Genomic DNA, 27,590 nt, shown 5'->3' on the forward strand with positions numbered 1-27,590 from the left:
CTGTTTGACAATGCCCAGCCACATGCCACAGCAGTTTAGGACAGGAAGTGAAGAAGAATCCCAGCCCCGCTTGGAACGGCAAGGGAAGATTTTCGGGAGGCATCTTGCAGCTCTCCCATTTGGAATGTGGACAGGGCCATGGAGTAGAAGAAATCTTTGCAAAATGTGCCATCTCGCATGACCCCAAATGGCCAGGCCCAAGATCTCACCTGCAAAGCACCATCTCCAAAAGAACAATGGAAAAGCTCCATTACCAGGCAAGGGCATTGGGTTCAGACGTGGTTCAGATGGAAGAGCACCTCCTACTGAATAGTCAATGCCACTACCTGCAGCTTCTTTGCAGTGCAGTCAGAGTTGTTAACAAGCGGAAACAAGATGTTTAGGCCCAGATCTTCAAAGGTATCTAGGGCCATAGCATCCATGGAAATCAATCTAGGACCCTTATTTCTTCTGTGGCTGCAAGGCAGTGCCACCTGACTTTGGGAAAAGCAACTCTTGTGACCGTTATCACGATTCTTGCATCACTTAGGGTTTTCTTGAAGTCCCAGCTCCTGGAGTCTTGTGAGTATGAGAATCTCCCTCCCTTTTTTCTTTAAATAAAAGAAGTTCCTCGCCTTCATGGTTGGGGAGAAAAAGCTTGGAAATGAAGACCTCCTAAAAGCTCAAAATCCAAAAGGCAAATAAAAATAACCCACCATTTTTGAAATTGCCTGGATTTTTAAGCTGATCTCATGGTTTGAATGCAACCTCATGCTCAGGGCAACCCTAAGCCTCTGACTGCCAGAAGCTAGGAGGGGAAGACAAGCATGGATCAATCCAACTGCCCTGTTCCATATGCTCACCCTAAAGCTCTGGCTCTGGCCACTGTCAGAAGACAGGATACTGGGCTAGATGGACCAACATGGCAGCTCTTAAGGTTCTTAACCTGCAGTTTGTGTGGCCATTAAAACTGGCCCCACATAGCCACATGTTAAAGTCTGGCCAGTTGGTCACTCACAGTGATGTAACTCCATCAGCCTCCCGGGGCTTACTCCCGATTTGCACCAGCGAGAGGAGAATCAGGCCCTCGGTGACGTTAACCAAAGTCTTTCCCTTGACTTCCGTGGGCTTTTGGCTCAGCCTCAAAGGAATGCAGAAAGAAAAGGAGGACTTGTGGCACCCTTAGAGACTCACAAATTTATTTGAGCCTAAGCTTTCATGAGCTACAGCTCACTTCATCAGACGCATGCAGTGGAAAATACCTTATGCTCAAATAAATTTGTGAGTCTCTAAGGTGCCACAAGTCTTCCTTTTCTTGTTGCGGATACAGACTGACCCAGCTGCTACTCTGAAACCCTCAGAGGAATGAGTCTCTTGCTGGTGCATTTCCAGCGCACGTCCAGGCAGCTTACAGAGCTTCAGGAAGCCAGGCTGGTTGCATCCCCAACCCAGGTCTCTTTCAAGGTTTCGGGGATGCTTTTGGAATGACCATCCCCAAAAAGGAGGACTGCTTCTGCCCCCCCCATTTGTGCTTCTCATTCTTCAGCGTCAGATGTTTCTCCAGTGTCCGTTCAGCCATGACCCATAGATCTGAAGGGCCCATTCTGACCATCTCCTCTGACTTCCTGCATCATATGGCCCGAGACTCCTGCCTCAAGCCCATAACTTCTGCCTGTGTTAGGGCAGATTCTCTAGAATGGCAGCCCAGGCTTGACGCAAGCGATGAAGAATTCATCACGTCCGTAGGCAAGTTGTTCCAATAGCTAATTTCTCTCACTGTTAACAAATTGTGCCTTATTTCAAGTCAAAATTCGTCTAGCTTCAGTTTCCAACCATTTGATCTTGTTAAGCCTTTTGCTGCTAGGGTAAAGAACCATCTACTATCAGAAATCTCTTCCCCACTGATCAGGAGGGCCCACACTTTTTCATCCCTAACGGGCTCATGTTTGTCCCTTTTTCATGTCTACGTGTTTTGTTTGGTTGTACGTACAATGTTTCATGCCCAGTGAGGGTGCAATGCCCAGCCCTGAGTTCTTTCAGGTGTGAACGGGAGCCATGTGTTCACACCCCACTTTTTGCCACATGAAAACTTAAACTGGGGGGAAACTGGGCATGAAATTCAAAAGCGGAGATGTGAAAAATCATGCGCACAAGGACGTGAGCTATGACAGGCCACCAGGGAGATTTGTAGAGGTTGGTTGGGGGACAGGAAATAAATAAATCCGTATCTGCAAAGCGCTGAGGACACTGTAATAAACAGATAGGGACACCGATTGGAACCTGCCTTAAGTGACCAGAGACGGGATCATCAAAACAGGTCTGCCTAATAGAAGATGGTCTCTGACTTAGAGCCCCTGTCTGCTAAGAAATTGATGCACCCCAATGACAGTTGTCAACAACTGGTTCTTCAGCTGGTGCAGTTAATCCAGATGGGACAGTTAACACTGTACCAAGTCCCTAGCACACGTTGTGCACCAGTGTAAAAAATAGTTTTATCCGTCTATGGCAGCACATGGCAGGAGCCGGGCTGGGGGGCGTGTGAGAGAGAGAACCAGTGGGAACGGTGGTGCACTCTCTGTGGCAGAAGATGCTTCCCACCCTGCAGGGTTTCCCAGCCATTGTGTTTCCATAAGCCAGAGACTGTGGTTGGGTTAGAATGCAGTGGGCATGTGTTTGTGTGGGGGGGCGGTGGGGAGAATGGAAATTAGATAGGGTCCAGCTGTGCCCCCCCCAAGTCTTAAGCATAGGGAGCGAGGGGGTGACGTACTTGGAAGGGATCCAGCCCTGAGCTATGGCATGAAGAGCATGTGTGACCAATTCGCCATTCATTTCCAACTCTGGGGATGGCAGGGAGGAAGGCTGCTGAGTTAACCAGTTTCCCTGGAAGGAGGCAGGGTGTGTGTGGGGGGGAGTCTTTCCTTCCCTTATCCCACACTCCCTGGCTAGTCAGATTTCATTCTGGGCTTCCAGAAGCCATTACACATCTGGGAAAACCTGTCCACTCCCCATTCCTGTGCTCCCCCTCCCCGCTGGCCCACCATGCATGCTGCCTTCAGGACCAGCTACCCAGGGTGGCTACTACTTCACAGACCGCCTTCGGGAGCTGAGACAGCACCTCGAAGCACAGAGCGGCTGATCCTAGGGCCTTAGCTAGACTGGGCTGGGTCAGGGCAGATATGCCCTGGCCTGGTTATACAGCCGCACCGGTGCACTAAAATCCTGTGGCATCGCCCCATTGCCCTGGCGCCAGCCCTCTTTGACGCCACATGTGCACTAAGCGCAGCACCGTCCGTGCTCTAAGACCCCCCGAGAAGCAGCCACGCAGGAGAGGGAGCAGGAGGCCAGTGGAGAGGCGGGAAGAGAGGCGAAGAGTCCGTTTCACACCCACCCCCCCAAACCCGCCTCTCCCTGACCTCCTGTCTGATTCCTGTACGACGCAATTTGTTTCAGAGGGAACCAGATTTTCTCTGAAAACAAGCTTTCCCCTTCCCAGCGCTCCTGGGGTGTCTCCAGTCCCTGTCTGCCCAGCTTAGCATAACTCTGGAAAGCCAAGTCTCTGGGCGGATGGCCAGGAGGGTTCCTCCTTCATCAGAAGGATTAAAAGGCGCGGAAGTGATGGGTGCTGACCGCCAAGGCAAGCTGGTAAACACAACATGTGTTACATCTTCTGACAAAAAGCAAGGGTCAGAGCTCCTGTCATCTGCTGATCCGGCAGGGGCCTGGGGACCAGAGTGGGAGGGGCGGAAGAGGGAGAGAAAGATGGAGTGACAGAGAGTGGGAGGAGGGGGGGGGGAAAGAGAAGGTGGAAGGCAGGAAGAGAAAGGACAGCCAGACAGCGTGGCAGTTGGAGGTAAAGAGAGAGATGCTAAAACGAAGGGGGGGCAGTATGCAGAAGTGATGCATGGGGGGCCACGTGCCCCCCCCCAGATTTCTGTCAGCATTTCTATACCCTGCCCTGAACCCCGCTGCATATCACCAGAGCCTTTACGGTGTACTCCCCTGTGGTGAAGTGGGGGAGTTTCTTCTTTTTCCTTGTTTCCTATGGGGGATTTTCCTGGTTTTCCTATGGTTTGCATGCAGAGGGGGTGGGACTCAGTTTCCCTAGGTGCTATGGGTTTAACGAGGTGATGGGAGAGGGAGTTTGTTGTTACACAGGACCAGCGAGGGAACTTGGGACCCCAACCACTGGTGTGGAGAATGGAGACCCCAGCAATTGGTGACCCGGAGCCCAGCTCAGGAGCCCCAGCCGGTTCTGGCCAGTGGGAGGACAATGAGAGGAGAGGAGGTGCAGAAGACCCTGTTTACCTGGAGAGAAGACAATGGACAGAGGCGGGGCTTGGGGCCGGTGATCTCAGAGCCCCAGCTGGAAAGCAGGGGGGCTCTGGGCTGGAGGGAGGGAGCAGGCAGAGCCCACCTGGGTGCAGGGGAGACTTGGATGTGCTTGGCTGAGGGAGGCCAGGCCTGAGGTCCTGAGAGTTCCCTGTGCTGGGTACAACGCTCAATAAACCCTCCTGTGTTAGGCTGGCTGAGAGTGGCTCTGGTCTAAAGAACAGGGGGGCATCATCCCCTTTGGGGGGTGGAGGCCCCAGCGGTCCAGAGCAAGCGGACTCCCTGAGGGGGCCCATGGCGAGAAACAGGTGTGTGAAGGCTCAGAGAGGAGCGGCTCCAGGAGGTGGAGGGGCTTAACCCCGAGAGAGAGTGGACCCCCGGGAGAAGGGCTGTCTCACTGAAAAGGGCACCCCCCACGGACTGCACGGGGCCAAGAGTGAGCACGATCTGCGAGTCCGTGACACCCACACACACACACACTATCAATCATCTGGCTGTGTGCCTGCCCAGCTAGAGAGAGGGGAGGGCGAAAGTGCAGAGAGAAGGAACAAGTGGAGGAAGGGAGAAGTGGGAAAGGAAGGACTGGAGAAGGAGAGTGGAGGGGAGGGAGAGGCCAAGTGAGAGGGCTCATCGGAGAAGAAGGCTTGAGAGGGGGTGGTAGAGAAAGAGAAAGGACGGATGGGAGTGGAGAAGGGAGGGAGGGAGGCAGAGTGGGGAGGAAAGGTCTGTATGATGCCCTCTTTGAGGCTGGATATTCGCCCCTGGGGGCGATCAGCGTTTCCCCTCCCAGAGTCCTGGGAAGGATCGGGGCCCAAGGCCCCATGCACAGCATCCGCCTGGACAGTCACAGGACTGAGCAGAGCTCCAGGCTCCCTGAGTCCCAGCTGGATAAAGCCCTGGGGGAAGGAGGTTTAGGAGAGGGGTTAAAGCGAGAGGCTGGTAATCCTGGAACTCTATTCCCAGCCCTGCCACCAACTCCTTCTGGCACATCACTTCCCAGCCCTGCTCTCTGCCTCAGTTTCCCCATCTACCCATGGAACCTTTTTTGCTTCCATACCTCAAAGAGGAGGCTTGTGACACTTCAGTCTTGCTTGCAAAAGCACTCTGAGATCCCTGGGTGGAAAAGGAAGAGTACTGTGGTTACAACTAAACAATTTGGATCAGCCTGGTGTGCCAGTCTATAATTATAACAGCAGCCCGAGATCAGGGCCCCACTGCGCCAGGTGCTGCACAGACACAGAGCGAGAGACCGTCCCTGCTGCAAAGAGCTTAGAGTTTAAATGGAGCAGACTGTAAAATGGATGGGAAACTGAGGCAGAGTGGTGACATGACTTGCCCAAAGTCAGCCTGCAGTACAGCTAGGACTAGAACGCAGGTCTCTTGAGCAGGATCCTATCCACTGGACCACGCTGCCCCCTCAGTTTCTGTGCCATGATCCAAAGTACTTTGGGATTTTCACGTTGGTGACCGAGTGGCCAATGGCTCGGCTGACAGCCTGTGGGGATTTCTTACTAGGCCAGCAGCTGGGTGATTTCACACAACTTGCCTGAGCACCCGTCTCCGTAGCCGTCAATGCGAAGGGACGGCCTTTCAGAAACCCTTGGCTGCCCCAGAGGCCTAAGCACGGGCCCAATTTTCTGAAGTGCTCCGCGCACACCCGGCAGCAGCTGCCACAGCGCTGGCTGGGTTTTCGGCAGAGTTTGCCCGCCGATCGCTCTTGAAAACCTGGCCCGAGGTGAGGTTTAGCAGGTTACGATTTCTGGCCAGTCCCGCCCTTCAGAACAAGAGGTCAGAGGAGACAATCACAGGGGTACCTTCTGGCTGAAGCATCGGTGGCCAGGCCCACTCGGTTTGCCCTGTCACTCATTGTGAGCCAGTGATATATTGATGCTGGTGGGGAGGGAAAGTCATGGAGACATAGACCTCCCACATGCAGCGTAACTACAATAGGTGCATGACCACCACCACCTGGCTCCCACCGAGTGCTCCTGCACGACACAGCACCTGGGCCACTGTTCCTCAATCGCTGCCCAGACAAGGAAACCGCGCAGCATTTGCTACTGTACGTTTATATTGCGATAGCACCGAAAGGCCACAACCAGGTCGGGACCCCCCCCGGGGCGCTAGGTGCTGTGCAAACACACAACAGTCGACGGTCCCCCTCATGTTGCATGGCTTGGATACGATTTTCAATGCAGCTGTGCTTCGTTTTGGCTTTATTGACAAAGTGGGAGGTGCTCAGAAAAGAGCAGGGGGGGAAAAATCAGGAGTGGAGGGGGTGAGTTAGAAGTTAAAAAGTAACTAAAAATGCGTATTTTGCCTTCGGGGCGCATCAAAGGGTGGATCATTTACACGCCTCTAAGCACTCAAGCCAGATCAGAGACCCATCGCGCTACAGGCACACACCACGAGAGCACGCAACCGGGGAAAGGGACGTGCCCAGGTGGAGCGGGGATTAAAACACTGGTCTCCTGAGCCTCCAGCCAAGGTCCGATCCACTGAGCCCCACCACCTCTCTGGAACAGCCGGCAGGAGAAAGAGGCATCCTAGATAAACCACTGAGGGGTTATAACTTGGGAGAAGGGAAAACCCAGGCTGAAAGTTAGAGCAATCTTCCCAATAGTGAGATCTGAGGGGTGGAGGAATCGGCCCGCCCAGCGAAGGGCAGAGAACGCCCTCTGGATCTACCTGGTTGTTCAAGCCTCAGAGGAGAGACTGCGGGGACTGGTCCTGCCCTGGTCCTTGTCTTTAGCATCTCTGCTTCGGTGCATTCCATGCCCAGGGGAGGAGACAGGCCTGAGCCCTGCCAACTGGAAACCAGAACTGGGTCCTTCCGCTGTCTGTGACGGACTGACCAGGTGACAGCAGCCCTGAGAGTGCAGGCTTTGCCCCCCATGGAGCCCCCCTCCAGCCAGGGCACTAATTGTACAACAGCACTGGACAGCTGGGGACAGCTAACCCTGTAGGCATCAGAGGGGAGACAGCGAGCGCCCCTCTCTGCTGGAAAGGGAATTGCCTGTGAATCAGCCACCCCCGGGCCTGCCCCAGTTCTCCCCTCTCACGTACCCATGGGACAGTGGCGCTGTAGGAGGAGTGAGTGCAAGAGAGCTCAGCAACGGGTGAGACCCTTCCTCCTTCGGCAACCCATGCCGCTCCCAGGCTGCCCCCAGCTCCCGCTTGGCTGGGAAGACCAGCGGGGAAAGGACCCCCCCCCAGTATCTGGAGAAGAAACAGACAAATCTGATGGCCTGATTTCCTCCTTCCCCCAGCCTGCGGCTCCACACCAGCCCAGGGTCCTTCTAGATCAAAGCAGCCTCTGTGCACAGAACAAGAGGAGGGTGAGCCCAGTGGTTAAGGCCCTACATCTAGGGCTTGGAAGAGCTGGGTTTAATTCCCTGCCCTGCCACAAACTCTAGCTATGACCTTGGGTAAGTCACTTAATCACTTAATGCCTTAGTTCCCCATCCACCCCTTGGGGATTATAGCCCTGGGGTGTAAGGATAATTGCAGTGCATTCAAGATACTAGGGTGATGGTCCCTATGATGGATGGATAGATAGTATGCTCCCCAAGCTGGGAGTGCAGGAGGAGAATCCAAGCTCTCCCTGAGAGGTGGGGACAGATGCTGTGGACTAGGGGGAGGCTCGTGGCTGTCTCCTACAGGCCCCCCAGGCAACCCACTGCTCAGGCAGGAGGAGAGGGCCTCACAGGAACCTGTAAAGCCCGAAGCCAGGGCTTGTGCGAATCCATCTGCCGTTTGATCCAAACCCGCAGGTCGGGGCTGGGCATGGGGAGGGGATCACATGCACGGTTCTGAGGTGTGGTGCCTTGTTAATAGGAAGGCGGGGTTGTTTCAGACCCCATCTAGGCTGCGAATGGTTCTACAGCCTGCCCCAAGGCAGGTTCACAGTGGCTACTGCCACCGGGCTCCCTCGAGGCAACAGATAAATGATATAGGGCCCCCCCCCACACCCAGTTTCTTCAAGCTGGAGATGGGAAAGATGGGCCAGAGCAGTGGATCTCAGCCTGTGGCCCTCTAAGGACCCGATCCTCATGTGATCCCTTCCCTTCTCCCCTGTAAGGACCCCACAGCTTCCATCCAGCAATGACTCCGCTGGGTCTGTCCGGACTCTGCAGGACTTTATGTTTATTATCACTGCCCGAAAGCCTCTACTGCCCCCATCTGCCTCAGCCACTTTGCAGCTTGGATCCGTTCTCTCTTTGCCAGTGCGTGTGGTACCCACAAACTCGATCACAGCCTGAATTTACCCACACGGGAAACCAGAGCCGGCAGGTGGCTTCAACATGACAGCCGGGGCTGTCTTTTTGTTCTGGGCTGGTACAGTACCTGGGCGCTACAGTACCACAAACAGAGGAGACAACTGTGATCAACACACAAAGCAGCTGTGCCAGCACACCGGCAGCCTGACCACTGTGAAGTGGTTTGTAGCAATCCCAGCAGAGGATGGAGTTCAAGGGGGCAGCCCTGGTTTAGGGGATGGTTCTTCCACACACAAAGGGCAGCAGGGGAGAGAACACAAACCGGCAATCCCGGCTTCTCTTTCTCCTTTCCTCTAGGATTTGAAAATCCAGACAGCTGCCCCCTCCCTGCCACTCTGAATACCCAGCATCACACAGCCCCGTGTCTGGGAGCCGAAGGAAGCGCCGTCAAAAGTAGAAGGAGCTGCGGGTTTTTCTTCCATACAACTGGCTTCATCAGAGCCGGTGCTCATGCCAAGACAGGCTTTGGATCATGCTTCGTGGAAGAGTTTCCAACTGACCTGACAGACCGCGATCCCAAAAGGAACGTTCGAGCGACAGGGGAGCGGGGAGAGGGACATAGCTGCGAGAAAGTTGGTGAATCAAGCCTGCGAGACAAAATTGCTCAATGAAAGCTGGGGGAAAGCATCACTTGCCCTCGCCAAGCAGTGACACCAGCCTCACAATGCCTAGCCTTGCCTTTGTTTGTGATTACAAACAAAAGAGGGATGATTAAGAACGAACTGGGGCGCTTGGCCTCACCTTGGTGGGGCTATCAGCATTTCAGATCTACTTAAGGAACAGCCTGGTGAGCAGGGAGCCGTTCCCATTTCATTTACTGGCTGGAAACCGTGTGCTGCTCTGCATCCGGGTGGGTGGGAGTGGCGGGGGATGGCGGCCCGCTCTTCAACCTAGTGTCCTCTGTGCAGTGTGAGCTTGGATGCCACTGGGAGTGGGGTCACACCATTATCAGAAGTACCAGCGGGTCCAGTATTCTGGGGGTGCCCCCGTTGGCTCCCCCCCAGAAGCAGTCTACTGCTTTGCTTTCCATTATAGGAGCCAGCACGGGTTGGGGGTAGGGCACTGGACTGGGAGTCAGGAGACCCGGCTTTGCTGTGGGAGCCCAGTTAAACTATTCCCTGCTGTCTGGGCTAACTGGGGTGTAAATTGTTGGGGGACAGGAACAGTCACAAACTGTGGAGCATGTACAGCACACCTTGAAGCTCCAGATGCTACTATAATAATAAGAAACGATTTCAGCCGGATTCATCTCAGCAAGAGGATGTTTTAAAAGATGCATCATTTTAAATTCTCCCGTTATTCCTGCACCCTGAAGAACTCCTTGCTGGGCAATCCTTTCTGCCATTTACCAAATAGTATCCTAGCTCCCAGGAGCCAGGGAGCCCCCTTACACATGGTAGGGTCACTCAGCCCTTGGTGAAGAACACTGAGAGCAGACCTTTTCCTCCAAAGATCTTCCCCGCTTTTGTCCAGGATCATTAACTCTGTTTAAGAAATGGGGGAAACTGAGGTACAGAGCCATAAAATGACTTGCTCAAGGTTAGCCACAGAGCTGGGACTAGAACCCAGGAGTCCCTAGTCCTAGGAGCTGGCCACTAGACTACCCCTGACGCTCCCATCTGTGTAACAGACAGCAGAATTTGGCTCATTTAATGACTTCTTCCCCTGGTTTAAAGCTAAATCCAGTATTCTCGAGCCTCCCTCTAACAAAACCAGCCGCAAAAGTCCGAGTGTCCCATGGCCATGCGTGGCATTGGTGTTCTGGTCTCTCCAGCACATCACACTACTTTTTGGAGAGGAGACTTTTATCTAGTCTCTTTTCTTTGTGGGTGCAATTTGGTTGACATCCGGCGAACATTTGGGCCAAGCGGGTGAGTGCGGGGGGGGGGGACAGTTGCTATTCTTACAAGTCACCCACAAAACAAGCCTTACCCACGGGAGTAAAAATGCAACTCCGCTCACATTAGAGCCTGGAGATGATGCTCGCGCAGCTCCCAGAGTTCAGGGATTGCATAGGACCATGCACGCTGCTCCTTGAGTGGGGAGAAACTGTGTAGTGATGTCTCCCAGCCACGGTCACCAGCCACTTGGGGCACCCAAGTTCTACTGTCCCCTCCTAACCCATTGTGCCGATCTGGGCCCCTCTCTCTCTTACACGGGGGATGAAATAGTTATCCCACTTGACAGTCACATTATGATCACAGGGCAGCAGAGTTAACCTCTCCTTGGGATGAATGGAACTGTCAGCCCCTCTCACCACTACTGGCCCAGGGCTCCCTGCAGCATCTGCAGGCTGGCTCCACAGTGGTTACACTCAGGTCACGTTTTTGAAGGTGTCCTTTGCAGCCACGGCAGCTTAAGGATATTTTATTTATAAAGCTGAGATTCTGGGGCTCTAGCATCAGAAAGGGGCTGGTGGGCGGCCTGGTACTGGCCCAGTCCGCGCTCTGGTGCCTGGAGAACTCCATTCCCCACACGCGGCCTTTAAACCCCACATGGGTCATCAGTAGGGTTTGAACCTTGACCATCAACACAATGCATAGGCTTCTTAAGCTAAAAGAACAACCCTCTTGGCCAGTAGCAGTAGTGGACCATTATCCTGCATGCAGACCAGCCACAGCACACACTGCAAGCATGTTAGCTGAACATGGTCTGAACAAATTCATGCAGGGCTTGGAGGCGATATTAGCAATGCCATGTTACCAGCTCCAAGAATTCAAAAATCATAAGTCAGACGACCCGTTCAAGTAGGGTGATTTTTAACAGAATCTCATTACATTTAAGCTAAAACACATTTTCTTTGCCTCTGGTGTCTGAGCCTTTCCTAAAGGCACTCTGATCATGTTTTCAAGTTTTCTTCTGCAACCGCAAAGGCGAGAAACTTGGTTTTCATTAAAAAAAACAAAAAACAAAAAGCAAGATTCACATGTAATCACAGGACTCCAGCGGGTGGGGTTTGAAGACACACATCTAATCTCCCCAGAGTTGGCCACGCCACAGCGAACAGTTTTGCATTCCTCGCCCAGCGTTAGAACTGATGCAGCGTGGCAGGGAAGCAGGAGCTGGGGGCACATTGAAGCCTCTGAGCCAGCGTTGGCACCAGGATAGCAGAGAGGGCGTTCGCCTCCTCCCTATTCAGGGACTTCCTGGCCTCTGGCACAGCTCTCAGGGGCTGCCCTAACTTGTCCCCCTCTTCAGTGACTCCTTGTGGGGCTTTGCAGTGCCACAGAATTGCCAAGATGAAGATCCAGCCGCACACCCGCCTTGTGCCCTCTCCACCCCAGAATGGCTGCTGGAGCCAGGCATGGTATGCAGAGGTCTTAGAGCCAGCCTGGTGCTTGGGAATAGCGGCTACAGGTGTCGGTCTCACTGGGATGAGGCACAGATATAGTCAGGAGACGCCTGTGGGGTGACACACACAATATAAAATGGGGGGGGATAGTTTGCTGTTTGGATTATGTGGCTGTATCTCTGCCCCAGCTGTTAAAAATTCACACTGGAAGTTTACAAAACAAAATAAACCTTTTTTAAAGATTTCCTGCCCCCCGCCCTCGAGTTGCAAAATTGTCAACTCTTCACTGGTGGAAAAGCCACAAAAAATAGCGGGGAGGGGAACAGAACCTCCCCCCATCAACAAATATACACCAAAAAATAAATACAGTTAATCAGTCCACCACCATCCCCCAAATTAAAAGTAAATAAATAAAACCCTCAACCTACAAGCCAGGGATCCGCTCGTTCGGAGAGAGAGAGAGAGGGCGTTTGGAAATCCAAAGTGACAAATGATGCCTCGCGTGCATTAATTGATGTGACGCTGGGCTGACACCGCAACCCCAGGAGGGGCTGGCGTTCAGGGAAGAGAATCCAATCAAATGTTAAAAATAGGTCAGAGGGAAGGAGATAAAGCCGTTTTAATTTCGGCAGCTAGTTAAAAGAATCTGCCCCCCGGCTACAGAATGCTTAATGCAAGCCCAGGCGGTGACATCAGATCCCAAAGCCGGCACAACCGGCAAAGGGTGAAAATACAGTAAGCGAAGCCGGCTGCAGGACACGCAGGCTGGGCTGTAACTTGGGATGCCAGCTAGGGGCATGACTAAGCCCTGAGGGGAGGCCACACAGCACTTATGGTCCCAGGTACGGCCTGTGTTGAGATAACGTCCGTGCTAGGATCAACCCCACCTCCACCCTGTGCTCCAGCAAAGAGACTTTCACAGTCCCTGTGACCATACTAGCCGGGCAGCCCACAATCTGTAAGGTATTTAACCTCCCACCACGCCCGGGAGGCAGGGCGGCGCTGGGATCCCCATCATATAGCTGGAGAACTGAAGCACAGAGAGGCTAAGTGACTTGACCAAGGTCACACAGGGAAGTTAGCCCACACGACCCATTTAACCTCCTCAGTTGAGCCTGCCTCAGTTTGTGCCCACGATTGTTGCAATGGGGGTGGGTGGGCCCCACCTGCTCCAGCGGGGCTAGGCTACGTCCCCGCAGCGACCGCAACTGTGGGTCGATACCAGCCTGACTGGAACTGGCGCCCATAAAGCTAAAAGTAAAGAGCAGTGGGCTGCGGAGTTGGAGGGAGGGCGAACAGCATGGAGCACTTGGTCTCCCGTGGAAAAAAGCCACTTTGCAGGTCCTGTCAATGGAGAATTTCCCAGCTCTGAGACTCCAGCAAGGGTTTACCGGGGAGACTTTCCAAAGCCCGGCTGCGGGGAGAGCTCTCAGACTTCACCGGGCATTCGCGCGTTGGCTCCAGCGCTCCGGTTTGGCGGACGTTCCTGTCTGAAAGGGTCACGGGAAGTTCAGCCTGACAGAGACACCGCTTGCTTCCTATAGATGGGCCGGGCTGCCATGGGCTATGTACAGAGAGACACAGCTGCAGCACCCCGAGGAAAGGCCGAGTGGGGGACGGGGCTCCCCGCGGCTGCCAGCCAGTCCAGCTGGCCAGCCCATGACAGGAGGCGAGGCTGGAGCCCAGTGCAAGCTCCCTGCTGTCAGCGTATAGAGGAACTAGCTGGCAGCTCAGGAGTGTTGGGTTCAAGTCACGGACTCCCTGGGTTTCAGAGAAGTTGAGCCAGAGGGGACCATTAGATCAAGTGATCCAACAACCTTGGGCAAGTTGCTTCATCTCTCTGCCTCAGGTCCCCATCCATGAAATGGGAACAATAATTAAACACGACAGCGTGGGAGACAGGAAGTTTTGTCTGCAAGGTCATTGGGGCAGAGATTGTGTACAGCACCTAGCCCAGTGGGGCCTGGAGCTTGGCTGGGGCCTCTAGCTCTGGTTGTAATGTACTCAACGTCACAACCAAAATCAGAGAGTCTAAACTGGGAGCTGAGGGAGCAGCCATTAGCTGGTAGCAACAGTAGGCCTGGGAACCAGGCACTAGCTAACAAGTATTTTGCCAAATCGGTTCCACCGAAGCCTTTGGGCCAGGCCACAAGCAAGCTAGCAACTGTCTGCTCCTATTTTTGCTACATACCTACACACACACACCCTGGGCCTTGTACTGTTCTAGATCCCAGTGCAGAGTGAGTGTCACGCACCATCATTCAGTTTTGGTAGCTTTCAAACAACCCCATGCCCCAAGAAGCCCAGCTTGGCACTGGTGTAAATGATGCCACACTGAGCAGGGCAGTGGTGAGCCAGAGTCTGGGGTGTGCCTGGCTTAGTGGTGCAAGGGGGTGTAACATACATTCAAGTTGAGGGAGTAGATGCAGGAAGTAGCCTCACAAACCCTGAAGTCTGGCTTTATGGCAGGGGCGCTGTGAGGGCCAGCCTTGCTTAGAGAGGAAGGATGGCCCAGCAGTTAAGGCACAAGCCTGTAACTTGGGAGGCCTGCGCTCGGACCCTGGCTCTGCCACAGACTCCCGCGTGACCGTGGGCATGTCACTTATCCTCCGTGCCTCAGCTCCCTGCCTGCTCAATGGGCACCGAAGCTCTGCTCTGCTTCACAGGGAGCTTGTGGGAGACTCCGATGCAAAAAGATACCAGGGGCCATACAGGAACCTTCACTAGCCAGGGTCAGAGCCTGCTCTGGTTGGAGAGGAGTGCGTCTGGTACAGAGGTCAGCATCCGACTCCTCTCCACCTTCTGACCGGCTGCCTTGAGGCCGCGCCCAAGTGTCTCAGCGCATCGCACGTCGTCCTGGCTGCTCGGCTGAGCAGCAGTCACAAGTGACTAAGCGGAAGAGACAGTAAATGGCCCAGCACTTGATGCGTTTCACACCCTTGCCTTGGATGCCAGACTCCATTTTGCCCGGCCCCTTGGGGTTCTCCGCCACTAGCCTCAGACTTTGTATCCGTTGCGGGGTGGGGTGGGAGGGATGGAGATTCTGCATGGCTGAGGCTGCTGGATGGTCTCTCGCTCATCTCCTCAGGTTCCCAAGCTGGTAGAGGACTGGTCCTTTTGCCACAACATTGATTGGATGCTGCTGCAGTGCTGTGAAGGAGTCAGTCCAGCCCTGTTCTTTTGAGGGGTGACACCATCAGATGTTATATAGCTAAGCAGCATCAGGCCAGGTTAACACTTGGGTGGGAAACTGATCAAACAACACCCTGTGTATCCCAGGAGGAGGTGCTCCTCCTCCCGACTCTGTAATGACTCAGGGCCCCATCGTCGTGGCGTGACGAGGTGCTGTCCTGCTGATGCGGCAGGGCCGAAACGCTGTGCATATCCAGGGGAGTGGCTCTGGATTTACACCAGTGCCCAAGAGCAGAATCTGTCCCAGTGTCTTCCTAGAGACTGCAAATAAAAGCCCCTGACGAACACTGATCCCATGGGTAGGGTCCTGGCTGCACTGTGCTTTGGGTAACTATATCCCCTCTGCAGTTTCTACCCAACACTTCATTCTTCTTGATTTCCTGTCCCCACACCATTGCCACGCTCCACCCAAGAAGTGGCTGCATGTTAGCAGAAGAAGCAATTCCCCTATTAGATAAAGCTGGTCAGGAGTTTTGGAGGCTCAAAGAAGATAATTATTGAGCTGAATCCGGGCTTCAGCCAGTGCTTGGGATCCTGCTGGCAGTTTCTAGACCCATCTCCCAACGCTGCTTTAGAGGTTCATAGAATCATAGAATATCAGGGTTGGAAGGGACCTCAGGAGGTCATCTAGTGCAACCCCCTGCTCAAAGCAGGACCAATCCCCAACTAAATCATCCCAGCCAGGGCTTTGTCAAGCCTGACCTTAAAAACTTCTAAGGAAAGAGATTCCACCACCTCCCTAGGTAACGCATTCCAGTGTCTCACCACCCTCCTAGTGAAAAAGTTTTTCCTAATATCCAACCTAAACCTCCCCCACTGCAACTTGAGACCATTACTCCTTGTTCTGTCATCTGCTACCACTGAGAACAGTCTAGATCCATCCTTTTTGGAACCCCCTTTCAGGTAGCTGCTGCTATCAAATCCCCCCTCATTCTTCTCTTCTGCAGACTAAACAATCCCACTTCCCTCAGCCTCTCCTCATAAGTCATGTGCTCCAGTCCCCTAATCATTTTTGTTGCCCTCCACTGGACGCTTTCCAATTTTTCCGCATCCTTCTTATAGTGTGGGGACCAAAACTGGACACAGTACTCCAGACGAGGCCTCACCAATGTCGAATAGAGGGGAACGATCATGTCCCTCGATCTGCTGGCAAGAAAGAGGTTAGAAATTCTGTCCCCCCACCCCATTCAGCCCGCAAGTGATGCGGCTGGCTGATGGCACCTCTCTGTTCTGAAACTGTTAGCAGCGCAGGGGATTGGCCCCCAGCAACAACTGTGGAGTTGCTGGGAAGGCGAAATAGCAGGAAACCCAGGAGCAAGGTGATTGGTTGAGGGATGTGAAGGTGTCAGGAATAGAACATTTTGAAACAGACCCAAAGCGCCAAGTTGGGGTCTGGCTCTGAAGTTCCCAAAAGCTCAAGGATGATCGGACCTGGGCGGGGGGGTTGGGTGGTTCTGGCCCAACTTTAAAGAGAGCTGAATAGAGAAGCTGCAAACGAAGATCCAGCAAAGTATCTGCCAGAGGGAAATGAGCAACGGGCATTTTTCACAAGAATGCTTCGAGCGTGGGATGATCGCAGAGTGAGCTACAAACCTAGGGCAAGATTGTCCCCGTTTTACATATATCAGAGTAGCAGCCGTGTTAGTCTGTATTCGCAAAAAGAAAAGGAATCTGATGAAGTGAGCTGTAGCTCACGAAAGCTTATGCTCAAATAAATTGGTTAGTCTCTAAGGTGCCACAAGTACTCCTTTTTGTTTTACAGATAGAAACTGAGAGATAAAGGCAACATGGCCACACGTACATCCCAGAACCCAGGTCTTCTAGATCCCACTCCCGGGCCCTATTCCTTAGACCTTACAACCTCCAAGAATCAGGCTAGATGTATGCTCGGTGCACATGGTGTACGTGGACTATATTGGTAAAGTGCCCCTAATGCGGACACAGCTTAGGCCAGCAAAACTGCTTTGCATCAATATTATTTATTCCAGTCCCTGCTCCTCCCCCAAGTGAGATAAGCCATACAGGTGTCATCTGGAATGGAGACCTGGCCTTAGAGTATTAAGCCACGTGCCTTGGCTAGATTTTGCCTTGAGTAAACTCCATTATTCCTACCCGGCACTCCGCCCTGGCTCTCTCAGGGCACGTCTACTCTGCAGCCAGAGGTGTGACTGCAGCATGCCATAGCTTCACTGCTGGTTTTAGCCACACTAGCTAGACTAAAGCCAGCATGTGGGTACGTCTGATTGCAATGTAGTCATGGCCGCAGTGACCCCTGCTAGTCTTCAACCTTCACAACTATTTCTATTAGTCCTTTGCAATAATTACAAATGTAGCAATAGTCTGCCTCTAGTGGAGAAGCAGCCAGGCCTACGACACTTCATTGCATGCAAAGCTACTAGGTCAATTAAATACCTTAATCCTCACCACAAACTCCTCGTACAGGAGAGGCTGGCTGTTAAAAGCAAGTTCCATGAAAGAAGAGGATTTTTAAATTGGGATTCTGGCCATGCAAAGCCAAAGGCACCAAACACAATATTAAAGACCCAAACAAAACAAAAAGCCCGGATTAGAATAGCACCAAAAGCTACTCACAATCAAACCATGGACCCCATTGTGTCAGGTGTGTCATGGAAGTGAGTCATTTATATCCTTTACCTACATCACAGGTAAGCTGGCAAGATTGAATGCATGGCTGTTTGGAAAGGGCTTTGGGAGTGTCGGATGGAACGGAAAGCATCGCCATTAACCATGTTCTAACGAAAGGACTGTCCTCCCATGGTAATAAAAGTTGCCTTGTTCTGCATGACAAGCCACAATTTGACATTTCAGTGCCTAGACTGGGGTGTTATTGTTCCTCCTTCAATTCTAACTGAAGGGTTATTCTCAGCTCTTGGTACCTGTGAGAAAAAACTATTCCATCTGTTTGAGGCTTAAAGAAGGAAATTGACCAGGGAGAGGGGAGTGGGGGGAAGAGGAATGACAGCAAAATCCCACTCCTTGCCATCTGTGGCTTTGCTCAGGAAACACACAGGCGAGTGGGCTGAGCATGTGAAATAAACAAACTGCCATCCCAGTGAGAAACCCACCTGGCACACTGGCCACATAGGCAGACGTGAAAGCCCAAAGCCACCCTGGCCATCCACAGATAACGAGCCCCCAAGAAGTGTCTGTCACATGGAGATGGAGTCAGAAGAGAGGTCTCCCCCTCCAACGGGCAACCAGGCTGGCACAAGACACCACCACTTTCCTCTAGCGCCTCCCTGGATCTCAAAGCACAGAAGGAAATTTGAATTGGTTACCTAGCTACTTCTCTGGATTCCCATTGCTGGAATACCGGGGCACTCGCGGACTTTGATGGATGTACTCTCACAACACCCCGAAGAGGGAGACTTGTAGAACTAAACCTGCTTAATAGAGAGGCAATGCCATCTAGCAGCTAGAGCAAAGATACTCAGAAGTAGCAAGTGGCTCAATGTGTCTCCTACGGCTTATTAAAACGCTGTATGATTTAATTATTAACCAATCAGGATGCTTTTACCACGTTATTAACCAATAAAGTTATCAACTCACACTAAGTTATTAACTTATTTGCTCTGTGTGTATGTGTCTCTTATATAAAAAACAACAACCTGAGAATTTTCTGTCATACTCTTTAAATATGACTAGTACTATAGTCAATGAAACCATGAATTCCCGCTACTGATGCTCTTTTGGGGAATGCTGATTGCTAGTTTGGCTTCTGAACTGCTAAGGTGTTAGAACATTGGACTGGGAGCTAGGGAATCTGGGTTTGATTCTGGAGTCTCTGTACCTTGGCCTTGCTGACATTTGACACTGTGCGAACATCCCGTACCTACCAAAATGGGCCCCTGATTTTGGCAGGGGTCTCGAGCTGCTACTGCAACACAAGTACTTAAGCCCTTCAGGGACCGTCTTTTTGTTCTGCATTTAGATAGCAACCAGCACCATGTGGTCCTGGTCCCTGACGGGGCTCTTAGGTGTCATGTTAATGCACATAAATAGAGAAAGAATTTACTGACAGATCAAGGTCGCACTGGAGCCTTATCCACAAGACCATCCTTCCCCACACACAAAGATTATTGTCCCCATTCCACAGGTGGGGAAACTGAGGCATGGAGAAGTGATGTGACCCTCTCCTCCTCCCCAGCAACACTCCACTCCCCAGTCTCGTGCTCTAAGCACTGCACTGTGCATCTAATGGTGGCCAAGTGCTTTGTAAGCGGCACCCCTTACACGTCCGAGTTCCTCTCCCTTCAGCTCAGAGAACGGAGCAGACAGAGATGCCACTGCCTTAGGAGAGGCCTAAGAGACATTGGAGCCAGACCCCCAGGTTACATCTAAACGTGGAGCCAGGAATGCCCCAGCCATGAGACCCTGAAGCACCCCACTGAACCCCCCCCAAACCAAGCCAAGGGGTCGCTGTGCATCCAGCCACCAGCAGCATCGCAAATCATCGAGCCAAGAGGGGAAAGAAACCATAAATCTTGTCTACAGCAAATTCCTTCCCACCACCCCAGGTCCCTCCCAATTGGGAATCTCTGCAAAACACACCACCACACAAAACCGGCTGCTGGCACCTCAGGTGAGATAAGGTGCCAGGGCTGGGCAGTCCACAAAAAAGCCTCCAAGCATGGCTGCCTTCTCCCTTTTTTGTTTAGTTAATTCCCAGTTTTTCGCAAGCTCTCCCCCTCTTCCAACACCAAGGGGCTGCAGCCACGAAAGGAGACGCATGGGCCAAGCCAGCCAGAGTCCATCGGGCCAGGCGCCTCTGATCTGGCAGAGCCAAGGGAAGGAGGTGAGGGGGGGTCAGGCTGGAGTGAAATTGCTTTCTGAGAGATAAAACACCCTTTGATGTTTGATATGGGTGACCCCGAATTTAACCCCACTTACTGCTAGGGAAAACGTTACCCCCAACACAGATCGGCTCTGACAGCCGAGAACTATCCCCCTGGCTGGAGCTGTGTGCAAGGCATTGACCGCAGCGGTGGAGGAGAGAGAGAGAAGGGAATCATGTGTGCTCATGTCACCGGGAGTTCAGGCCTGTCGCCCCATGACAGCAAGATCCCTCGCCCTGCAGGCTCCTAATCAGGCTCCCTTGGCGCTCGTGTTTTTGGTAGGATCCGCTATTCTCCCAAACTGCAAGGCATCCTTCCTCCCTGCTCCATAGAGGCTGATCAAGCTGGGTACATGCCTGGTTCCAAGGTTCATCTAAAGGGCCGCATCCCCTGGACTTCGGCAGCCTTGCCACTTTTTGGGGGACATCTGCTGTGAACCCTTCCTTTTGGCTCTCAAAGTTCAGGCAACTCCCACTTGAATGGCAACAGCTGGAGAGAGGTTGCTTAAGACAGCGCCCGCTTAGCGCCTCGCCAGGCTGCAGCATGCGACCAGCAGCATGTGCTAATGAGCTGGAAGTCGGGGCCTCCCGGGTTCCCTTCGGAGCACTGCAAGGGAGTGTGGCTTAATGGTTATCTCTAGTCTCATCTCCCACTTGCTTCTTTTCAGCTGCGATTTGAATAGCGATGTAAAGTCACTGAGCTGCCTGCAGGGACACAAGGGGAGGGCTTTGCAGATGGCGGGGCCGTAGGGCCGGATCCAAAGCCCAGTGAAGTCGGTGGAAAGATGGGCCCCTGCAGAGACTCCTGCTAGAAAGTTATTCTTAGCACAGAGCTGGGATGGGCAGGCTCCTCTGCCCCGTCTCCCGCCCACACCCCAACACACACACACACATTTTTCCTCCTGGCATCTGAAATTAGCAGGACGGGTGCCATGAATTCCCAGCAGCACGGGTCCCAGCTTGTTTGCTCGGGCGCAGGGTGGGTAGCTGCCTTGGGGGCGGGGGGGAGGGAAGAGAACGAGATAGACGCAGGGCTGGGTCCCTGGTGTGATTGCAGCCGGTCGATAGGGATGCCAGCCTGGGGCTGCTCAGGAGCAGGGGTGAAGCGAGTTCGGTGGGTCTCACGCAACTCCTGCCTTGTGCCAGTTTGGCACCCTGGGCAAGGGCCGGGCGGCCCATAGAAGATGAGTCTGCTCTCAGCCTGGAGTCAGGGCAGGGCAATGTAAGGGAAACTCTGGCTGCCTTTGCCCCTCTTCACTCACCCTCCCACCCACCAGTGAAATGCCTTTGCACCCATCACTCCAACCTGCAGCAGCCCTCCTGTCCAATGCACCTCCTCACCCCCCATATGGGGCTTTGAGGGGCCGTGGAGTCTTACAGTTGCAGATCCACCGGCCACACACCCCCTGCCCAGCAGCTGCCCCTCACCCCAGTAGAAGCCGGGATGGAGCTCTCCTCCGCTGTGTACGGAGGCAGTGGGGTGGGGGGTTCCCGAGGTGGGAACAAGACCCCACAGTCGTTAGTTGCAACAAGGGACTTTGACTTCACTCAATCCGCTCTCAGTGGGGGAGGGGAGGGGTAATTGTCTCATCTAGTTCAAGAAGTTCAAGCGACAAGATTTAGGACCGGAGATTGAAGACGAGATCGTGACCAAGCCAGAGTTCGAGGAGCGCAAGAGTCTCTCCAGCAAAGATTTCAGGACACTCAGCCAGAAGGCAAGGGAAGTATTCTCTCTCTCTCTCCCTACTCCTCGGCTTGGGGACCCCGTTTCCCTAGTCTAGGGTTTCTGAGCTTTTCTGGGTTTCTAGGGTTCATCCCAACCCGCAGGGGAGTCAAAAGCAATCAGGGCACTAGGCATTGAAAATTTGATTCCAAGCTCAAGCAAAGAAGATTTCACTCTCCCCTACCCCCTTGTCCACCAAGGTTCAGTTTCTTGAGGGACTTCTCCAAACAGACAGATACAGGTATCCAGGATTAGCATCGTTATCATGACACATTTACTACAGGAGAGTTTCAAAAAATAATAATTGGAGTGTGAGGTGGTTACTGACCGTTTTGGACTTTCAACGAGCCGTCACCAACCTGGCCAGGTGGAGAAACACTGCCTTTGCGTCAAGGACCTGAACCCAGGGCTCAAGTTCCAGGCAAGCATCCGAAGCCTAGATCGGACTTCCCCTCTGCATGGATTAAGGTTTCCATGCAGGAAGGGGCCATGAGATCCCAGAACAGGGCTTTCCTTTATCTACAACTGTGTTGCCTGGTGCCAAGCCATTTTAGCATGTGACAGCCAGAAGAACATTTAATGGACCAGCGATGGGAGCAACTGCGCCTCCTCCTGCTCCGGATGGGGTGGGGACCCCTCTCCAGAGAGTGTGATGGAGAGGCCAGGGATCTACCTCTGGCTAGGCAGAGCAGGCGAGGGGAAGAGCCAGCCCAGAAGAGTGAAGATCTAAATGGGATTTGCTGAAGCAAGGGGTGGGCAGCCCAGCCCAGGCACACATGGGAAGAGAAGGTCCAGCTAAGGAGAGCTGGAGAAGAAATGACGGTGGGGAGACCCTGTTAAGCAGCTGGAAAGGGATGGAGAACCACAAGGGGGCAGGAGACCAGCCAACTGGGAAGACCTGGAAGAGTCCAAACAAAAGACAGGCTTTGAGCCCAGGTCTCCCCAGCCCTGGGCCAGCACCTTTGCCACAAGGGAGGATGGCCTCGCGGGGAGGGGGGACCTTGTGGGACATTCAGATCCAGACGTGGCTTTGGGATTTTGAGCTCCTCCTCCGTGTTGGGGGCTGGGGATTGGGATGGGGCTGGTGGAGGGGGGGTAGGAATTTCAGGCAGATGGCGGAAAACAGGCCCTCTGCCTTGCAAGCGGCATTGACCATCACGCTGCTGACTAAGCGGCGATCCAGAGGAGCGCTATGGAAGGAGACGATTATGGGTACTCATCACCAGGGCCAAGGCTCTGCCAGCTGACACCTGCCTCCCCCCCCCCGTTCGAGGCTCCTTAGAGGAGGCCAGAACTCAAAGTCACCAGCACCTTCCCCTCACTTCCATCCGGGCAACGGAGCCAGCTCAATGCTTTCTCTCCACAGACCAGCCAAGTCCTCTGCTGTCCCACAGCCCGTTACCACGGGAGGAGGGCTGGGCACTGCTCCGGGGAGCGCTGATCTGACCTGACAGGGATGGAGGTCTCCTGGCGAGATCACAGGCTGCGCCTCTCCCAACCCCTCCTCTCCCTGTCCCCAGAGGCTCATCAGCGCCTAGCATCCCCAAGAATGTGCTAATAGGAGCAACACGTTCCACTTTCTCACATTAGTCAGCGGAAGGGTGACGGAGCAGAGCTGCGGAGAGATACACGCCCCCCCCCAGCCCCGGCTGCATCATCCCCATCCTGGGGGAGGAAAGCCCCCAGCTCCCGTTACACAGGTGCCTTGCAGGAGCTCACACCCTCCCGCAGGTTGCTACTGAACGGAGAGCTGTTTGAACGCTGCCCCGCCCCTTATGGGCACCGTCCCTGCAGAAGACGCTCGAGCAAAAAGATGCACAGAGAGAGCACTGGGCTGAGCCCATCGGGCACGAGGCTGGCACCTGGGCATTGCACACTAAGGACGTGTCTACACAGCTATCAGGACTGGAGAAGCGAGCTCAGCACGTGTGGGGCTGTGAATAACTCGCCACAGGGCACAGTGGGCAGCGGGGACTGACAGAGAGAGAAAAAAATAACCTCCGTGAGCATTCGCTTTGGGAGGAACATCTGCAAAAGGTCAAGCAGCTGGCGAGCATGTAGAGAGGCAGGTGTGGGGGTTGTGGGAGAGATTTCTGAAGCTGCATGTGATCTGGAGGAGGAAGGGAAGTAAAAGGTTGGTGGCAGTAGGGGTGGGCAGGGCCTCTGAAAGCTAGCACTGCCGGGCTGGATTCCCCTCTCCGTTACACCCGCGTGCATCAGCGGTGCAAGAAGAAGGGGATCATTCAGCTATGGGGAGAAGGCAGCACGCTGAAGAGGCAATATTTTTTCATGCAGGAATTTATTGCCGCAAGATACCGCTGAGTATTTTCACCCAAGAGCGGACTTAAAAGTAAAATAAGAGGCTCAGACACTGGTGTAGAGAACAATAGACATAAGAGCGGCCCAACTGGGTCAGACCAAAGGTCCATCCATCCCAGTCTCCTGTCTGCGGACAGTGGCCAATGTCAGGTGCCCCAGAGGGAATGAACAGAACAGGTGATCATGAAGTGATCCATCCCCTGCCGCCCATTCCCAGCTTCTGGCAAACAGAGGCTAGGGACACCAGCCCTGCCTATCCTGGTTAATAGCCATTGATGGACCTGTCCTCAAGGAACTTATCTAGTTCTTTTTTGAACCCTGTTATACTCTTGGCCTTCACAACATCCTCTGGCAAGGAGTTCCACAGGTTGATTGTGTGAAAAAATACTTCCTTTTGTCTGTTTTAAACCTGCTACCAGTGTTAGGTATTCCTAACCATCAGTAGATCTCAAAGCACTTCATGTCATAGATAGGGAAACTGAGACACAGAGAGGTTCCCCCAGCAGGGCAGCAGCCGAGCTCAGAATTAGAACCCAGGTCTCCCACATACAGTCCCGCATTCGCACCACTAGACCACACTGCCTCTCCTCCTACTTCACCTCACAAGCCAGCCTCTCACTAGTGGGGATTAAAAGGCAGTTTTCCCTGTGGGGGAGATGGTCCCTTATTAGCCCTCTTGCAGGGTTTCTTCCTCTGAAGCAGCTGGCATTGAGACCGGATGGACAAGGGGATCCTAGCTCAGAATCCACCCTCCCCCTCATTGCCTCTCTACGGGCTTGTCCAGTCCCGGCAGTGCCATCCATTTCTTATAAATGCTCCTCACCAAGCATCCCATATGACACGGCAGGCCGGGGGTTGTGGTTAAGCACCAGGGCTTCGGGTTTGAGTCACGCCGCTTTCATGGCGGGGCCCTTCCCCTGGAAAGAAGCACTCACGCAGTCAGGGGCAGCCGGCGATTTCCTCCCAGCGCTTTGAATTGGCATTTCCTCTAAAGGGAGCCGCTTCTCTGAAGAAGGACGGAGTCCCAGCGCAAGAGCCCTGCCAGGCTTTCCGATGGGTGGGAGGGGAAAGGCAGCACTCTCCGGCCTTCCCCCTGCCCTAGATGTGGTTAAGAAGGTGTGTGGCAGCTTCTGGAGCGGACGCAGGTGAGCCACAGAGCCCAGGAATGGCAGAGCGCGGGTCTGGGCTAACTGTTCCTTTTTGCTTTGAGGTCCTGAGCACTAGTTATTAGTATTGCGGTTGCAGCACTCTCACCCACGCAAGGTGGCCAGGCCGGGCCACCGCATTAACGCCAGCAGCCAGGACTGACCCCTGGATCTTCAGTTGTAGGGGCATGAGCCTCTGACTGTGGGAAGCAACCCAGATCTGTTAGACAAGGCTGTAGCAGGCTCAACCACTATACGTGGCCCAGTTGCCACTAGAGGGGGACAGAGTGCCACAGTGAGTGGGAGAGGTTAGTAGCACCTAGTGACCCTCCCGCTGTGCAAGGCGCTGTACAAACACAGACGAGACCGGTGGCCCTGAGCTTTGAGACTGAACGTTACCATCTGGGGGAGGCCAGTGTGCACTACGTTTGGGGGGTGCTTGGGCCATACCCCAGGGTGCACAGCACAGGTACTAACTGGCTTCTCCTGGCGAGATTGCCAGGGCAGAAAGTCAATGAGCCAACAGAGATTGCAGGACAGGGTCAAGGCAGACAGTGGGGTGGAAGTAGCTCATGCTGTAGTGGATCTGGGAGCCACGGGTACAGGGCTGTCAAGACCATCAAAGACGACCGCCCCCCCCAACACACACACACACACACAAAATGTATCGGAGAAGTTGGATGGTGATGCTCAGGGAAAGCCTGGTGGCTCATGCTGTGTGACCTGATTTTCCAGTTTGCTGGCACTTCCAAAAAACCAGAATGTTTTTGGTCAAAGTGTTTCGGTCAACGCAAAACATCTCATTTCAGTTGAGCTTCCTCCCGTACCTTTCATTTTTTTAAAAAAATAAGACAATGAAATTTTGAAACTTCCCTGCTCCCCCCCCCCAAAAAATCAGGGTTTTTTGGACTCAGTTCAAACCCTGGTGTCTTTTTTTCATCCGCATTTGGAACTAAAGGAAATTTTCAAAGCTGGAGAATTTCCCACAAGATGGAAACTCCAGTTCCCACACTTCGAGCTGTTGGTCAAGCCTCAGAGGAGAGCCAGCTCCCACCCCGAGCCATTAGGAACGTAGGAATTCCCAGCCTGGGGCCCATCTAGCCCAGTATCCCATCTCCAGCATCTCCCATCTCCAGCAACAGCTGGCACCAGCTGCTACGGAGAGGAAAGTGGCAAGACCCCACAGAAGTGGTATGGTCTCTTCCTAAACCCTTTCATTGGGGATCCGCTCACGCCCTTGGGAGAGGGGTCAGTTTTCCTACTAAGCTTTGCTCACCTTGTTAGTTCATGCTGCCACTCACCCCCAGCCTGCCTCAACGCTGGGTCAGGCACTGGCTTTGTCACAAGTCTGTGTGCAACAACCAGAGCAACTGGGCCATGATCCTCTGCCACAGCTCAAGACCATGGGGATTTCAGCGAAGCAGCTCCCCCTCCGTGAGCTTGCTGGCCATGAGTCTTCATCCCCCAGCACCAGCCCTGCCTTCCTTCCCGGAGGGGTCCCCATGTCCAGGCAATATGCACTATTGAGAGTAGCCTCTCCCCCGCCCCCCAGGCAATTACTCTCTAAGCAGATGAAGGGCAGAAGCTCCATGCGGACAGACGGCTCATGGCAAGGGGAGCGCCGATCTGCTACCCAGGCAGGCTTTCCCCATAGCGGCTGGGTGAGGAGGGTTCTGCTTTTAACGGCCTCACGGGAACTCCAACAAGGGGATGCCCGTGTCTCCTTAATACAGAGACATGGGGCTCAGCCACCAGCACCCTGCTGGAAGGCCTTGTCCCTGACGCCAGCCTTGTTTGGGCCTCGCTAAACCGCCCGCCTCCTGAGAGACAGCACTGCCTAGCAGTTACACCAAGGGATTATTCCCAGCACTGCCACAGCCCTCCAGACTCCACGGCAGGGAGGGAGGGGGCACTGAAGAGGTTAACCAGCAAAGGGCCAGTCGGACAGGCAGGACTGGCATCACTGCCAGCTACCTGGCCCTGTTTTCCGGGTGCTTCACTCTCCCGTGTTTACCCACGTGATGGTACCAAGCACCGGAGGGGAGCAGCTGAGCCATGTTTGGGGACGGCAATAGCAGGGGAGGGGGGCTGCTGGGTAGCAGGTCCCGGGACTGGAACTGCAGGGTGCTGCAGGTCAGAAGCGTGGAGCCGAGGGCTGGGATAACCGGGGATGCGGCAGGATGGGGAGAGAGGGGGCTGCAGGTTGGGATCGAGATGCATCGGCACGGCTGCGTGGAAGACATTGCACCTGCCTTCACAGCTGCTGCAGCCAGCGCTAGCATTAGGCGTTTCCCGGAGATTGATTTTAGGAACTCGTATTTCTATAGTGCACATGCCCATGTGCTCCCCTGCCCACGCGTGCTATGGGGACAGACACCTAATCCTGGCACCTGCCTAGCAGCAGAACCTCCCCTCGGCTCCCCTCTCAGGAGAGGGCAAGCAGCCTTACGGGGCCTGCCACAGAGGCCCGGCTCAG

At 53.8% G+C, this 27,590-nt stretch overlaps 1 long non-coding RNA gene across 1 annotated transcript; it reads right to left on the bottom strand.

The window, feature by feature from the left end:
• Positions 1-4,028: 4,028 nt before the first annotated feature.
• On the bottom strand, positions 4,029-27,590 carry LOC122457613. Its single transcript, XR_006277248.1, has 3 exons — positions 27,576-27,590; positions 25,275-25,280; positions 4,029-4,211 (listed from the first exon to the last, which is right to left on the bottom strand). It is a non-coding gene; the product is annotated as an uncharacterized LOC122457613 (long non-coding RNA).

This window comes from Dermochelys coriacea, chromosome 27, assembly GCF_009764565.3.
Source record: "Dermochelys coriacea isolate rDerCor1 chromosome 27, rDerCor1.pri.v4, whole genome shotgun sequence".
NCBI lineage: Eukaryota > Metazoa > Chordata > Testudines > Dermochelyidae > Dermochelys > Dermochelys coriacea.